The following is a 17,003-nucleotide window of genomic DNA, read 5'->3' on the forward strand; positions in this document are numbered from 1 at the left end:
TTTAAAAGGACTGAGTGGGTGTAAGCATGTATGGCAGCCAGAGAACAAGCCTCCTGGAAGCTACAAGTGGGCTTAGGACAGCCAAGCCTGATACACATGATTTCATTAAAATGCAACAGTGATCAAAAGGCGTCCTGCAAAGAACACGACATGCCACACGGTGTGTAGAGGAACATCATCTGCTTACTGTTTGATGGGAAGAATGAGAGATCTGAAAACCAGGAATTTACAGAAAATAAAAATGGAGAAAAATGTTGACACTCAGTCCTATCTGTCAAAGCTGGTGACTTTTCACTGGTGCTCTTGATGAGCAGCTACAATCAGCAGCTTCTCCTGCAAGGTCATAAATCAGTAAGCTGTGACACCAGGGCAGGGCTGAGTATCAGCCAGAAGGCTGCACGTGGAAGGGCAGCAGAGCCTGCCTCACTGCTCAGGCGGAAGGGTGTTGTTCTCTACAGAAACAAACCTCCACCTGAACAGCATTGATGTGTTACTCAGACAAGTGAGCTTCCTTTTGCTTCTCAGCCCCCCTGAAATGAAGAACCCAGAATGTCAATACCTAAAACAAAATCAGCCACACAAGCTTAGCATGAACACAAGGAAGATTTTAGCATATACTCTGGCAGGACGATTTGTTGTGTATGCTGACACAGGACTGTTTCTAGGATGTTTTCTGTCAACTTTTTCTCTTTTTTGTCTTTTTAGAAAGACTTGAAAAGGTTCAGGAAGGGAGAAACAGACCACCACTCCCTAATCCCTCCAGAAAGGAACTGTTAAAAAAACTTCAAGTAGTTAGCAAAGAAGAGTAAGAAACTAGAAGGAGGACCCCAATGCCTCCACAAAGGGATTGTTTGTTGAGCTTGTGAACTGGTGGCAGGAAAGGAATTTCCTACAATTGTTACCTTTCTGCTTGAGAGACCACCTGGAGGAAAGTCTCAGGCTGTCCTTCCTCAGCAGCACTTGTGAAAGAGCTGTGCCCCTGGAGTTTGTAGGACCCCCCACTCTGCTCCTCACGTCCTTCTCCAGGGCTATAGAGAGGGCAGCTGCTCACTTGCTTTATGTGCTACAGAGGTGGAACTGAACTGGACCTAAACTTGAAATGCAAGAATGCTGAAGTATGTAAGTTGAACAAGAAAAATGCTCTCAGTAGTCCTAAGAGGCACTACAGGGATCTCCATCAAATGGTTAAAACAAACCACCTACATCCCAAAAAGTCACACACTAGTTTACAGTGGTCTCATAAAGGAAAAGAAAATGTGCATAGTCTTGCCTCTTCATGCTCAAAATTAACGAAAAACAAGACAAAAACCAAAGGGTTGCAAAACAAGACTTCAGTAGAGCCAAGAAAGGGGCTGAAGGTCTTTATCATAACATGCCTACAGCTGAGGAACAAAAGCAGTGTGAGGTCACAGCTTGGCTCTTGCTAGTCAAGGTTCACAAAAGCAGCGTACAGAGCTTCCAGAGAAGTGGATGCCATTTATCATTCACAGACAGACAGCCCGACAGCCACGGCTCTGAAAGAGGCTGCTGCCAGCCCCAAGAGAAGAGGGCTTGAAAAAGGCCTCCTCCCAAGCCTTAGAGCCCTCTTATTAACAACATTTCACAGGTGACTCAGCTTACTTTACAACAGGCACGGTGAAAAGCTGTCCTCTAGCTGGGTTTTACAGCAGCAGCTTAATTAATAGAATGAATACCTATTGATAGGCAATCATACCCTCCACTGCCAGCTGCACCTCTTCATGCCTGAAGCCAGCCCTGCTCTTTGTTCTGCTGCTGAAAACACAACTTGGGGGGCTCTGAGCACCTGCTGTGCCTGCAACCAAAGAGAGAAACTTTCAGGTCAGCAAACTTTCTATGTTGGCAATAAACTGCATGTTAAGGACTCCTTAAAAATGTCACCATGCAGTGTCCTCAGCAGGATATCATCTCACTGTCTCAGATATTGGTGAAGGACGGAACAAATGGCAAGAGGTGTTTCTGTCATACTTTTCCTGATCACCTTCAATAGCTAAACAGGGTATTTAAAAAAACCCTAAAAAACAAACAAAAAAAAAACCACACTGAGAAATTGTAATTAAAATTCCGATGAGCCCATGTGGCTTTCAAGACTTTTAAAAACACACATCCCTGTTTTGCAAGCAGAAGCACTCCAACAAATGGTCACAGGTGAATAGTCAGCACTTCAGCGGACACATGCCGTGTCACATCTCACAAGCACTGCCTCTCATGCTTCCTATCACTGCATTAATTACTAGTTTTCTCCATGACTGCATAACCTACAAAGATGTTTTGGACTTATTAGAAGAAGAACTTTCTTTATGACTAAGGGTGAAAGGTGAATTGATATTTATGTAGGCATCTCATGCATTGCTAATTGCTGGGGTTGCACCTCACTATGGGAAAGGTGGTCTGCAAATGTGAGCGCTGTTTCTAAAAATATAAAAGGAGGTAGAATCCCTTTCCTTTACTATAAATTCTTGGCTTGCTACTAGTCCTATAAACCTGAGTGAAACAGACCAAACTGCCACAACACTTTCGAACATTTTAACCCAAGTTGTTCAAGTTCCTACACACACCACAGCTTTTCCACGATCTTACAACACAATCACTTTCTCAACCTGCTTGCTTAACAAGCAGTGGAGAATTCTAAACTGCGAAGTAGAATATTAACATCTGCTTTTTTTTTTTAAATCAAACAATCATATTTTGCCATGATTCACTGAGGAATTATGTTTTAAAACTGCAAAAAAATTACTGAACGAGGGGAATTCATCAACATTTGAAGCAGCACTGTTCATTATAATGGGCTTGGTCACATCAGAGGCTCGCTCAGTCTGTAGGAAAGCTGCCCCACAATTACAGTGAGGAACTGAGCCATGACAGAAGAGAGAGGCTCTATTCTCAGCTCTACCAAAAACTGGATTTGTGATGCTGAGCAAGTTGCTGAGCCTTAAATTACTCTGGAACAAGCTGTGGTTGTCAGCACAAGACAACGTGTTGGATTCCAAAAGCAGAGAGAGCAAGACAGGCTTTTTTGGATGAGCAAATAAATAAGAAACATCATAAATTACAACAACACTATGCTTTGTTCTATTACAGGCAGCATTTTGTCAGACATTTTGGAGCCGTTTCATGTTAAGCACTCTTTTTTCTAGGATTGAACAAATGCTTGCTTTAGAATCAAGAGGCAAAATCCAAACAGGTAATTTGCTGAAATAAGTTTAGAAAATTAAAATGATGATGTTTAAAATAAGGTACAAAGTTATGAATTAAGAGATACACAGAATAAAATTTAGAAAGATGTTAAGGTTAATAACACAGAGGCTGTGAACTTCTTGGTGCTGCAAAACAAATGCCAGGGATTTAGAAGTCTCATGCCTAAAGGATTGACACTATTTTCACCCCAAGCCTATTTTTATGAATTTCTTCCTTCCCAAGTTATTACCAAAGTCCCCAGTGATTTTTTTTTTTTTTTTTGTTATTTGTCTGTGGATTTATCATCTCAACAACAAAAAGAGACACATTAAACACATGCTTTTTTAAGCTGCACTAGTAAATATGTTCTCAGAAATGACTCCAAGACAAAAATCCACATTGAAAAGCCGGAATGAGAGCTGGGAGCCTGAGGGCTTTCCTATCCCACTGGTGAATACAGCATGTTCTTTTTGAGCATGTTCATAATAAGACAGAGACCCGTTTGTCAAAATCTGTCCTCTTTAACACAGCGTGTATTCCTCAACAGCCTTGGTGCTCAGCAGGGTGTAAATACTGCACCTTAGCCACTTCCCCTATGTGAGTTTAACACATACATTAGTGTTTAAGATTGAAGCAAATGTTTGCTACAATTAATTCCCATTTAATCTAAGAATGTTAATAGTCATCCTTTAATATGAATGTTAACAAACCAGCCATTTTTTCATATCATCATATGTGATGTTGAACACAGGCTTCTGACCTGCTACACTGAACCCAGCAGCTTGTCTGCACAGAGGATGTTGTCCCACTGATCCCCACAAAAGATCAGAAAGGCGGCACAGAAACACAACAAAGGCAGCAACAGGATCCACTTCCAGTTTAGAAAGGCATTGGGTATGAAAGCTACCAGGCTATCAGAAGTAATCCAGGAGCCTTCCCCTGCACAGACTTGTCATTAATACTTCTTGCTCTCTCGCCTGCACCCTTCCAGCACTGCTGAGAGCAGCACCACCACAGGTACCAATGGCACCACATTGCAACTGGAAAATGAAGATGGTGAATATGGGCTGAACACAGTGTCTGTTCATCCAGATGTGCGTCTTAAGGATCCTTCCAGCAGACAACACTCTGCTCCAGCCAGTCCCAGCTCCTCATACTGGAGAAACCCTACAGCAGCTGATACTGTACCTGCATGAGCAAACAGCCCCACGAAGAAGCAAAACCCTCAGAAAAGACAGGCACAGTCAGCTGGGACTGCAGCTTCTTCTGTGCAATGTACTAGTTAAACTCAGCACATGGATCTATCTGTATCAGTATCAAGCAGAGTTACTCCAGAGCGAGAACAAAAAAACCACAGTCAGCTAGTGCAGACACTCAGCTCCCTTCAACCCTACAGAACAACTTGTACGAAAAGATTAGAATCCCAGTAACTCTGAAATATCAATCCTATTCAAGTTTCATTAGACCCTATGTTATACATTTATTTTACAAACAGCAATTGGAACAAAAATTAGAGCAACCTCACTGTTCACACATACTTGAGGGAGTCACTGTGCTCCATCAGTCTACACAGATGACTGAATCATTATCCCCATTTTATATACTCTACCTTGCTGTAAGTACCTTTGGGATTTATAAATAGTGGAACTTTTGCAAATTTTACTGACTGCACTCAGCCAACATTGTGTCCCTCCAGAGAGATACAACCGTCAGCTCATCTTTCACACAAAGGTAACATCCCACTCACATTTTAGGTAACTGTTTAGTTCAGATTTCCCAGATAAAAAAGTTGGTTGCCACCTTCATCCCCAAATCTGACCGTGCCAGCACTACTAACCTGTTTGCTGCAAATTGGCTGCCTGAGATACATTATTATGTGCCTTTGAGCAGGGTGACAGCCACCCCCACGAGAGCACACCAGCATGGCACCATCTCATCATAGGCACCATCACCATCAACTCCATAGTTTTGGGTGAAACACCCTCTTTTCAAGAGCCATTTCCATCTCACCAACATACCTAATTACACATACACCTCAGGGCCTGGTGGCAAAAACAGCAAGTCTTTGTGGCTGGGCAGGGGTACAGGTTTTGATTCAGGAAGTGTACGTCTGCAAATTAGTTTTGATGTGCACCCTACTGTGCTCAGTGCTTTCCCATGGCTTCCATTCAACATAAACACTTACTACCATTGAAAACACAGTGCTTCCAGGAAAACAATGTTTAGTTAAATTCACACAGTGATAAAAAAATTGCAATAAGACCATTAAAAGTTTGAAATCAATGGATGAACTTTCCCACACAGCAGCTTTACTAAAATGCACACCAGCAAATGTGCCTGCTCATCCTCAGAAGTACCACTCTCACTAGTAGGGAGGTAACATTTTGTTAGTAGTTTTCTAGTAGAGACAAAATAGGTAAGTTTGTAAAGGCTGCAGCACAGACTCTTTATCAGGGAAAGAGATCGATGCAAATTTCAGAGTTTATCTCATCCAGGGTTTTTTCTATTGCTAGAAAGTGCTGACATCCATTTAGTAGAAAACCTCTGAACATGTCTTTTAAATATCCCTTTCCAAAAACTTCCCATGGGACAGCTTCATTACTTCAGCAAGTGACTCGAGAAGCAGGATATATATTAAATGAGTATGGCAGACACAGAAGGCCAAGGCAACAAGAATTTCATCCAATTTCTCACACCTCATTCTACCCTTCTGATGAATCAGCATTGTTCAGCTGCAACTGCTGTCTCCTAATCTTCCCCAATACCTCGGCTAAAAGCTGAAGACATCAACCACTTGTCTCTCTCTTGCTTAAGACCTTTTATATATCCACTCTAACCCTTATTTATACCATTATGATTATTATCTAATTATAAACAATGGCTTGATTAAAACACACATATTTATAGAAGCATTCATGTCACCTACCTTTAGGCCTTTAACTGCTGCAGCTAAAATGGGAAAGCAAGCTCCTTATAGCATTAGCATGGTTATCCAGAGGGCAAATCAAAGCAGCTATGCTCAGCACTAAAGTCAAACATCATCACTCTCAAACAGCTTCCAGACACTCTCGCCTTCCTCCACTGAGGTTATGAGAAGTCCAGAGAACCTAGATTCCCAAACTGCTTTTTAAAAGGAATGGGGAAGGTCCCTTCAAAAGCAAAAGAGTTAGATATTGCAGCTGAAATTTCATAAACTACAGCAATACTGAACAAATCCAACCTGCTGCTGCTTTTTACACTATCTCCAGCATGCCAGTTACTTCCAGCTTCACATACAGTGTGATGTAAAACCATGGAAAATACTCAGTTTAATCATTTCCTGTATTATTCACCACATTGTGTGCAATCCTTGTGGATTAATTATCCAGATAACAAAATGACTGCAAGTGCCATTAACGTTGCCGGTCTGAAGTGGTGATCTAAATAATGACAGCAATGTGCTCCTATGGTTTACAGCATGAGAGAGGCTGAACTGAAGAACAACCCCCTCCTACCCGCTACACATGAGTGAAAAAAGACTCTCCTCCCTGTGCAGGAAGGTGAGTAAACCATTAAGCAACTGTGGAAAGTCCCGAAGATTAGGACAATCAAAGAAAGAAAAGGGCTTTCACACGTGGAAACCAAACTGTTTAGAGGACTGGAGAGAAGGGTCACCAAGGAAGAAATGTTTTATGATGAAGGTGGTGAGACACTGGCACAGGTTGTCCATAGAAGCTACAGATGCCCCGTCACTGGAAGTGTTCAAGGTTGAATGGAGTTTTGAGCAACACAACTGAGTGAAAGATGTCCCTACCCACTGCAGGGGGGTTGGACTAGATGAACTTTAACTGTCTCTTCCAACTCAAAGCCTTCCACGACTTCTGACTGATGACATTTCTATGAGGATGGGATAAACACATTTTGGGGGTGCTTGTACTGGTGCACAGAAGCAATCCAACAGTGAGAGAGATGCCGCTCCGCTCCTGGACCCAGGACATCCACACAAGCAAAGGAAGCCCTGGAGCAGAATTACCGCTCTCCCCAACCACAGATGTGGCCACATACCACTACCCGTAACACAGCTGGAAACATCTCATTTCTGTGCCTCCTGGTTAAGCAAGAGGCACAAATTTCTGTTTGAAGGCAATCTAAACCGCACCACTGGAAATACCAATAGAAATATTTCTGTTATTTCCAGGCCACCAAACACAAGTAGCGCTCACTAGTTTACTACTCTGGTTTCCAATTTAAGAAATGCCTTTAATGGAAGCACTTTCTTGAACACATACCAAATGCCACTGAACATAATTGTGCCTAAACTGCACCTCCTAGAGACCTCTGTTTTTAGGTTACAACATGCTCACAGTTTATTTAAAAAGGGAGGAGAGAATAAAAAATAACAAAGAAGAAAAGAGGAAGAAAGTCTCTCTTGTGGCACTTTTCTTCGAACACAGGAAGAAACAGGTGTTGGTATAAGCAGAAAGGAAGACAGATTTACATCTCACAGATTCAAAACCAAGTGCTATCAGCAAAAATACTAGATTATTGAGGCAGAGAGAGACAGAGGAAGTTGCAAAACTACTTAACATTTCAAGAAGGTCTGAGGCTTTTCACTCAGTGTTGTAGCTGGGGAAAACGGACATACACTTTGACTATCATACAATGGTTTGGACTAGAAGGGAACTTAAGAAATCATCTAGTTCCAACACCCATGGCATGGGCAGAGACACCTTCCACTAGGCTAGGTTGCTCAAAACCCTGTTTAGCCTGACTTTGAACATTTTCAGGGACAGAAAGAGCCACCACTTCTCTGGGCAACCTATTCCAGCAATTCACCACCCTCAGAGTAAAGAATTTCTTCCTAATACCTAATCTAAATCTGCCCTCCTTCAGTCTAAAGCCATTCCACCTTGCCCAGTATCCCTCTCCAGCTCTCTTGTAGACCCTTTAGGTACAGGAAGGGGCTGTAAGGTGTCCCCAGAGCCTTCCCTTCTCCAGGCCTAACAACCCCAACTCTCTGAGCTGTCTCCATAGCAGAGGTGCTCCAGCCCTCTGAGGCTCCAGCCATCTCTGGGCCTCCTCTGTGTTCACTCCAACAGGTCCCTGTTCTTCCTACATTGCGGGCCCCAGAGCTGGGGTAGAGTTGGATTAGCAACTCGGTAACAACAGTCAAATAAATGAAATGCTGCATCTGTTGTTACAATTAAATTAACAAAGTACTGATAGAACCATGCATGTTTTCCCCTTGTGTACCATGCCCTGGGTAAAGATGTTCTGTAGCTGTACATATTTCCTGTGTTATAAATTAAACACAAGCCAAATTTACTCTTCCTGCAATGCTATTAAAAATCAAGGGCAATTACTCCAGGGATAAATCTGGCCCAGTAATGTTTTTCAACAAAAATGAGTTTCTAGAATAAATTCTACTAAAATAAGTCTTTGTGGAAATACTTGAAACATTTTCATTTGTGTTCCCAGAGCACTTGTTTAAAAATAAATTGGAACAGAGAGTTCCCAGTATCAAATAGCTGGAAACTGTCAGACACTCTTTTAGAATACTGTTTTCAGGTGATCAACCTGATATTCTTACTGTCTGGTTCTGTGGGGGGTAGTTTTGTTGTGGTTGATGTTTCAATTTTTGTTGTTTATTTGGTTTGGGGTTTTGTTTTCTTGGTGGTTTTTTGGGGGTGGGGAGGGATTGTGGGGCTTTTTGATTGGTTTGGGGGTTTGTTTATTTTGGTGTTTGTTTAATACCTCAGTATTTGCAGTCTTAAACAAAGGCCGCTTACATGCAGCTCAGGTTGTGTACCATGAACTGAGGAGCTCAGAAATTAGGTGTACATGGAAAATCAGGCCCATGTATTAAAGATTTCAAATTTTTACAATGAGATTACAGAATCAGACAAAATAACAGCTACAAATAGCATCAGGTTAGACTCTCAGCTGGCCTTAGCTGGAGCCAGTCTACTAAAATCAATTTATCTTCCTCTGACTCCTGAGGGAATATGGGCAATATTAATATTGCAGCTCCCCACAAAGTCACACATGCAGAAGTGCTGGCAAGAGCAATGGCCTTGGGAAGCCTCTGGTCACAGCACACAATGCTGCAGACCCACATGGATGCACCTGTAACGCTTCTCCCATGGAAAAGTGCATCAACTACAACGATGGAAAGAGCCAAAAAACACACACAAGTTGCCAAAAGCAATTTATCTGCAGCAATTTGCACAGCCAGCAACCACTGTAATCACATTTTTGTAGAAACATGGAAAATCGGGCTGTAAGGAACTTCAAGAGGCCCCTCGCTCCTTCCCTGCCCCAGGGCAAGCTGTAGCACACCTACACACCCTTGCTGTCTCCTCCTTCCAAAGAAGTTTCTGAGCCAAAATTTTTCATTCTTGATCTTAATCCAAAACAAGATGTGATTTAAACCCAGTTGTTATCTGATTTTAAGCCCCAGGTGTTGACATTTAATGCTAGTGAATATACAGAATATCAAACTGGCTCGTTAAGTTCCAGTGTGAGCACAGAGCTGAGCCTTCGCTAACACAGGGACACCAGAAGACATAAGCAGGCAGACTAACAATTTCTTTAGAGCAGGAGTCAAACGTAGCAGAAATTAAAAAATCATTTCCCCAGATTTTTTTTCAATCTCCATTGCAGCAGGTATTTGTAGCACACCTGGAGGAGACCACAGAGCTCATGAGAAAACCCGCAATGCTCTCATTGAGGCCGTTGTCTCCACGACAGGCACTGAGAGGCAGCAGGTATTCCCACTGCCATACAGAAGAGGCCACTCTGTTCCCAGGGAGAGCTCGTCTCTCCTGCCTTGCACTGATCAAGACTGGTTTTGACCCCCTCAGGCTTTTACAAGCTTATCCCAAAATCCCCTTGCAACGGCAGAGGAGTATGTACTTCTTCCCTCTGTTTTCCCATCAGAAAGTCACAGGCTCAGGACAGAGTCGCACAGAGCAGAGAGCTCCTGGCTCCCCTGCCTCCCAAACCTCCTGGGCCACAAATTCAGAGGTAAGAGTCTGTGGAGGGAAGAAAGGGGAGGCTGGCAGGGAAAGCCATTCAATTTGCCATTTTGTAAAAATAGTACTTGGATGGCTCTCAGCAGGACAGAAGGATTCAGGACTAACAGCTACTGATGGCACTTCAGTGGTCAGGTAAAGGGAGAAGGGTCTGGACATCAGATCCTAGTCTTAAAAAAGTTTTAAATTATTAAAGCAAGGCCTCAATTCTTGCAATAAGGCACTGCAGCAGCTTATTTAAAGAAAATAATGCACTAAAATAAGAACATTTATTTCCTTCCACATCTTCTAGGCATGGAATCACTAGGATCTGTTTGGAAGTGTTTCCATTGCTTCTGCCAGTCCTGGAAACAATCTTGTGCTCATGAAGAGATGCAACCCAGTTTGCTCATTGTGATTCTAAACCAGAATATATATTGCTTCTATTTTTTCCCCCTATATATATTTTTTTGCATGCAATTATTCAAAAAAATCATACTCCCCAATCTCCTGGGACTCAGTTTATTGCAGTAATTGAGAGGGCTTTTTTCTTCTCAGATGTTCTGTTTTTCAGGGAAAGATTCCTTTTTGTGTATGATCCTTTTTCAACTATGCAAAACTCAAGGCAAAAGCGTAATAAAAAATGCAACAACTCTCTTGCTTATTTTTATACTCTGACATTTTCATTTCGTGTCATTAATGAGTCTAATCAATCTCTCTTGCATTACACACATATCACATTCCCAACCAGTAGCAATTAGAAATAGATAGCCATTTGCTTTCTCCCAGAATTGTAGAAAATTAATGCCACTTGTCACAAAAAGGGTTCCAACTACAAAGACCAACACACAAAACACAAAGTATTTTAATTTGACACCATTCTTCATGCAGTTCGCAAATTAAAAGCAATAGTGTTAAATTCTATTACTAGTCTCCTGCTTGGATCACCACTTTGAATAAAGGCATTAATGAGACGGAGACCTGCAAAGCGTTTTCTAAGAAACCAAAGAATCACTAAATTAAACAATTTGGATGTTAGCATTAAAAAACCCGAGTGAATTGCATATTCACCAAGAAAAGGTAAAAGTGCTGAACAGGAAGCATCTGTAGTGGCTCTGTCACTTTTTGTACAAGTGACAGGCAGGGTATCTCCCGTGACCCATGTTAGACTGTTCCCACTGTGGTCAGGAGCTGCACTGGCAGATTTCCATCCCAGAGCTCAAATTCTCTCATGGCTGCCCATACAGAGGGCTTTCCCATTCTCCCCCAACATGCTTCCCCCCCTTGTTTCTGGAAAGGTGACAAGCACAGTTGTCCCAGTTAAGCTGGAGGTGTCCTGCACCAGTTCATGCCCTCCCGAAGACCCAACTGGTCTCACTTTGGCAGCTGCTGTAAAAACAACTGCTCCCCATGTACAAGGAGCATCCAGTTGCTGCAACAGCCAGGTCTGTCCCAGATGATGGAAAGGGGAAACGGCAATGTCAAATGGGTTACAGAAGCCTTGCCTTTAATTTCATTTGAGAGCTCATCCCTATCTATTGGGTTTATTTGGTGCATCAGGCACTTATTCCTTAAAAAGTTCAAATGCAGGGGGAAAAAAAGGATGCAGAAGCTGGCATAACACTGAGCTCTTCCACCTCTGTATCTCTAGAAGTGGCTGTATCACATACAAAGTGTGTTGGCTGACCCTGTCAGAAGTCAGAAGGCTGCCCCAGTACCATTCCCATTGCTGCCTGTTGTTCATCCATGTGCTGTGAAATACAGACTGTGACTACAGCAAAGATGGGCACAGAGCACCAAAGACTCTGTGATTCAGTCTCAGCTCACAACCACCTACACAGATGTCACGTCCATTTCATAAAAACATCAGCCTGTTCCGCATCTGTGCTAACGGGGAAAGAAAAAAGCTGAGTCTCACAGATGTGCAGAGCTCAGACAGTAAAACAGGTCACTGATCAGAGAAACTCTCTGGGTGCATTCACTGTGGAAGATGGCACGAATGTTGTTCCCTCATGAGGTAACCAGACAGACAGCGATGCCTACTGCAGAACTGGCTCAGGAAAAGCAAGTGACACCATGTGGGATCCAGGACTTTTGCAAACAAACCCATTTAAGCTGAATCCCATATAACATAGGCAGGAGTGGGGGTACAAGAACTGCACAACTGCCAGCTGCCACATTACTGAATCTTGGATAAAATGCCTATGGCCAGCTGTCCCTGAGATTTCCAGGGCTGAGTTAGGAAAGTCTTAACAACTCATCAGCTGCTACTAAAACCTGTGCTCCATGAGAGGTTAAGAAAATACCAGGTGATTTCTTCTTATTAGGTCCCAACTTACCATTGAAGAAAGCAACAAGACAAGGATCCAAGGAGTCTCCTTTATTCCAGAGATCCCTTAAGGCCCCGTCCCTTCAAGAGGGACAGAAAGCTTTCAGTAGTGAGCAATTAACCTCACAGTCACCAAAAACCTGAAGTTTCATTTAACACATGAAATTTTTTATGCCTTTCTGAATTCATTAAACAATCTGTGCATTAGCAAGTGCAGGTTATAGTTTTTTTATTTTCATAAAGTAAACTAAATATAAACCCAATAGTTAAGAGTGAAATAAAAAACTGCAGATTTAGAATACTGATTCTTATGCCTCACCCATATTTGTATTATCTTCCAAATGTTGAGTAAATCAAAGCCCAGGGAAAAATACATCCTGTAGGCCAGATCTTTCAGCAGGTAAATGGTCTGAACAACTCTTCATATATAATTATGCTGCCAAATACTTGATGAAAAGAATTGAGTGGATGTCAGCATATGCTTCTTGTAAAACAGACAAGAGGACCTTTGTCAGACAAGACGTAAATTAAGATTCACTATAGGAACTGTATCATACAGTTTAAAAGAAAACCACAAACACATGTGCAGGCCTGAAAATGGGGGTAAAATGCTTGAGGAGAAATGTCAGCTGAGGTCTGTTCTTTGCACAGAAGGAGACTGAACAGAAAAGGATACTATTATCCATTGCATCCAGAGAACTGGCAGGCTTACTGCTCAAAAGCAGCTGCTTGAATATTTAGCTTGAAAGGCGGACTACTCCTTGCATTTTCTCTGGTGTGGCTTTCAGCTGCACAGCAGTGCCAAATGGCATCATGCTTCCTGCGGGACCGGAGCGCCTTTGGGCTGGGTACAAACTGCACATGGTTTATAGGGCACCCTGAAGGGGGGACCACAGCACTGGACTGGTGCCAGAGGGGCCTAGAAGCTGTTGCAGAATTTCTGAGGACGATGGCTCAGTATGTTCATATCAGCAGGGTGGCTGACATGATCCATTCTCAGTGCTGGCTATTTTGTCACAGAGAAAGACAAAGAAGGAAGGAAGCAGTGAGAGACAGCGAAGGACTCCTACACTGAGAGATGCACACAAGATCGGTCCATGCTAGTCAGAGCTGGGTATGACAGATGATAACTCCAACAGCCTCCATTAAACAGATACCGGGTTTGCAGCCTACACATCTGCCAGTTTTCTTGCCAGGTACTGAAAAGCAGCAGCCATCTAATCACTAACCAGCAGTAATTCCTTTTCCTGCTTCAATCTTCTGTTACATGCTGTCACCCGGTCCCAGAGACTTAAAATATATGAATTAACAACATCTGACTTTTGTGTTGGAACAGTGGAGCAAATAACTGATAAACTGAAACTTCAAGAAAAAGGGCAACAAATTTAAGTTCACAAACCGAAAATGATTTGCAAAGCAGTAATTCAGCTGAGTGTGCAATTTTACACACATGCAGACACACAGGTTTTCCACATATTAAAATAATGCTACTAATTAAATGCTACTAATGAACAAAAGATGTGCTCAGCTCACTTTTGAAAAGCCTACCATGCAAGCAGACACCTAATAAATAGAGAGACAACTGTAGTCAGAATCAATATGGCAATTTCATTCTGACACAAATCTTGCTGGCACAGAGGCTGAAGTCACACATTTTCATGCAAAACTTCCAGACTTTTCCTGGTGTGAATATTTAATGTTTTGAGAGAAGCAAGAGGATTTTGTATTTAGAAGTTACTCCACCAGAAGCATGAATTGTTATCTTAAATGTTTTGCTTTAAATTATGAATAATCAACTTGTAAGATTGCTCACAGAATCTCCAGCCCCTGAAGAAGCAAACAAGATCTCAATCAGAAAAGCTGTGGGCAAACGGGATTACCAGTCTGACTTGCAAGTGAGAATTGCCTGGTGAAAAAAGGCAGAATCATGTTTCCATGTGGAAAATGTTAAAGTTATTATAACTAAATATAACAGCTCAAATTTTCCCCCTCTATTTTATTTCCAGTAATACACACACTCATGTCTGCTTGTTCCATTAGATAACAACAGGTAGCAGAACCAGTCATGTTCTTGTCCAAAATCCCCTGGGATTTGAGTCCTCCTTCCCAGCTTCCCCCAGAGGAGAGCAGAAATGCCAGGACCACACAGAAGTAGGCAGGCACATGCCAGGGGGAGAGCAATAGGAAATAGCTGCATGTGGCTTTCAGACCCATCTTCAGCATGGGCCTCAAAATAGCCACAAAAGAGCCAAAATTCCTATATAAATCTGAACAAGAGAGGAGGGAAAGACTGAAAGTATCAGGATGTTCCAATTTGGAGATGTCATTAAGAACGATAATTCTGAGCTAATTAAATGGGGGGCGGGGGGGGGGGGGAAGGGGGGAACATAAGAATCAAGCAAAGAATATCCATGTCATACGTCACCTAGATGGCAAGAGAGGAGGATTTATTCTGCCACACTGAGATATTCTGTATTCACAGTCATGGCCACAGTGCGGAATGACGTGAAGGAAAGGGCTGCTGCTTCATCCTTGTACCATTTGCTGTTACTGCACCCTCTGCCATCCAAATTCCCACTTTCTCTCACACCTTTACAAAATGTCAGTGCAGAGACTTTCTAGGAATTTGGGTCAAGTTCAAGAATCCCCATCTGCTCCTGTTGGAGAAGGATGAGATCAGACTGTAAATGAGTGGCAGACTCCTAGCAAGGAGACACGTGAATACAGTTTGGACACATATGAAAGTCAGTCCCAGCCTTCTTCATTTAAATTAACAACTTTAGACTCTCCTCTGTCTCTCTCTAATGAAACATTCATATAATCAGTTATTCATCCATTTAGGTTAAGTGCATGTATAGGCAAGTACTCTTAAGACATTTTATTAATCTACATTTATCTTAAAGCTGTTTAGAATTGCAGACGTGCATGCACAAGATGAATTCTTCAAGACTTAAAAGCAATTAGGTCTTGAGAAAAGTGGCTTTGGTAGCACATGCTCTCACAGATATTTAAATAAGTTCAAATCAAATACAGGTTTAAATCAGCACAAGACTTCTCATTAGACAACAGCATTTTTTTCAAGTTTCCAGAGTTTTTCTGCAGTGCTTTGCACTGTGTATGTAGGAGCATACACCTGTGCTGGCAGTCAGCTTGCAGAAGGGTTCCCCTTACAAGCCTACACACACACAACATGGCTTCAAAAATTGAATTTATAACACTTTCTTGTTATAGCTGGTAGCAATACGGAAATATATATACAAAAGGTGCCTCTTTCTGGAAGTGTTTCTCCCCACCTGACTGGTTATCACAGTAGCCCAGCGCTAAAGTCAGGAGCAGAAGGATGGTGTTCATCCACTAACATGTTCCAACTTTGCCTCCATGGCACCCTGGAGAGTTGAGATCAAGCTTCCTTATTTTGTAAGAAGGTGAACATTTAAAAAAATATTAAAAAATCCAAATCAGAAATCAACTTACTTGAGAAATTAGGTGGAACATGAAACTCAAGGTGGACCATGTTAAGTCCCAAGTGAGCCTTGTAAAAAAAGCCATTCTGCATTTAACCAACTCTTACACTTCTAGATGTGCAGTAATTTCAAATCCTGCCTACTTAGGCTGTAACAGAAGACTCATGAATTTTACATCACTGGAAAAAGATGACCCTAACTATGGCAGAAAGTATTAGAATTCCTTATAATCACAAGTGTCAATCTTGCTTACATCTATTTGTTTTCCTTTTAAGTCCACAAATGGACTTCAAAGGAGAATAAACAATCCATTTCTTGGCCACAAATGCAGCCAAGAAAACACAATGTGATTACATTCTGCGTGTGGGTAAGGCCTCCTGGTTTCAAACATACACATGAACACACAGATACATTTGCACATACACAGTCCCACATACTGCCTTGGTTAATAATCAGAACAGATCTTGATGAATCACCTCTAGTTGATATTTTTACAGTGTTTCTTGTAATAAGCATTCCCCAAATGTGCAAACTATTAAGAAAATATGTGAAAAACAGTCTGATTGGCAGACTAAAGTTGGGAGGCTGAATAACACGTAAGCCTGTTTAGCATTAATGCCAGAAATCCCTTCTCACTCTAAAAATCTGACATATCATTTACTTTATTAGTTCCAAATCAACTATTCATTTAATTTACAATAAAATATGAAATTAGAATTAATACAGATGATTTAAAATTGAAGTCATGCAAAGACAGTACTTCTTTTTTAATAGACTTTCATTTTCGAAGTGAATATTACTGCATGCTGCTGAATTCCTACAGCAGTCCACAAGGCCAGCACTGGAAGTCTATCGATACAACCATTAAGATTTCATTTACTAAGAGCTGATTAATTCAAGTCTTCCTTTTCCACGAATTAATACCACAAACTCTCCAAATATTGTGCATTTAGTTCTGAGTGTATGAGCAAAGAATGACCATCTTACACACCACATAGAATTACAATTTCACAGGTCCAGGAC

At 41.8% G+C, this 17,003-nt stretch overlaps 1 protein-coding gene across 2 annotated transcripts in view; it reads right to left on the reverse strand.

The window, feature by feature from the left end:
* Window positions 1-17,003, reverse strand: part of FAM107B (family with sequence similarity 107 member B) — a 59,308-nt gene that overhangs the window by 19,582 nt on the left and 22,723 nt on the right. The window lies entirely within an intron of this gene.

Source organism: Corvus kubaryi, unplaced genomic scaffold, assembly GCF_017639235.1.
Source record: "Corvus kubaryi isolate FWS band 111438036 unplaced genomic scaffold, C.kubaryi_AGA036_p1.0 135, whole genome shotgun sequence".
Taxonomy (NCBI): domain Eukaryota; kingdom Metazoa; phylum Chordata; class Aves; order Passeriformes; family Corvidae; genus Corvus; species Corvus kubaryi.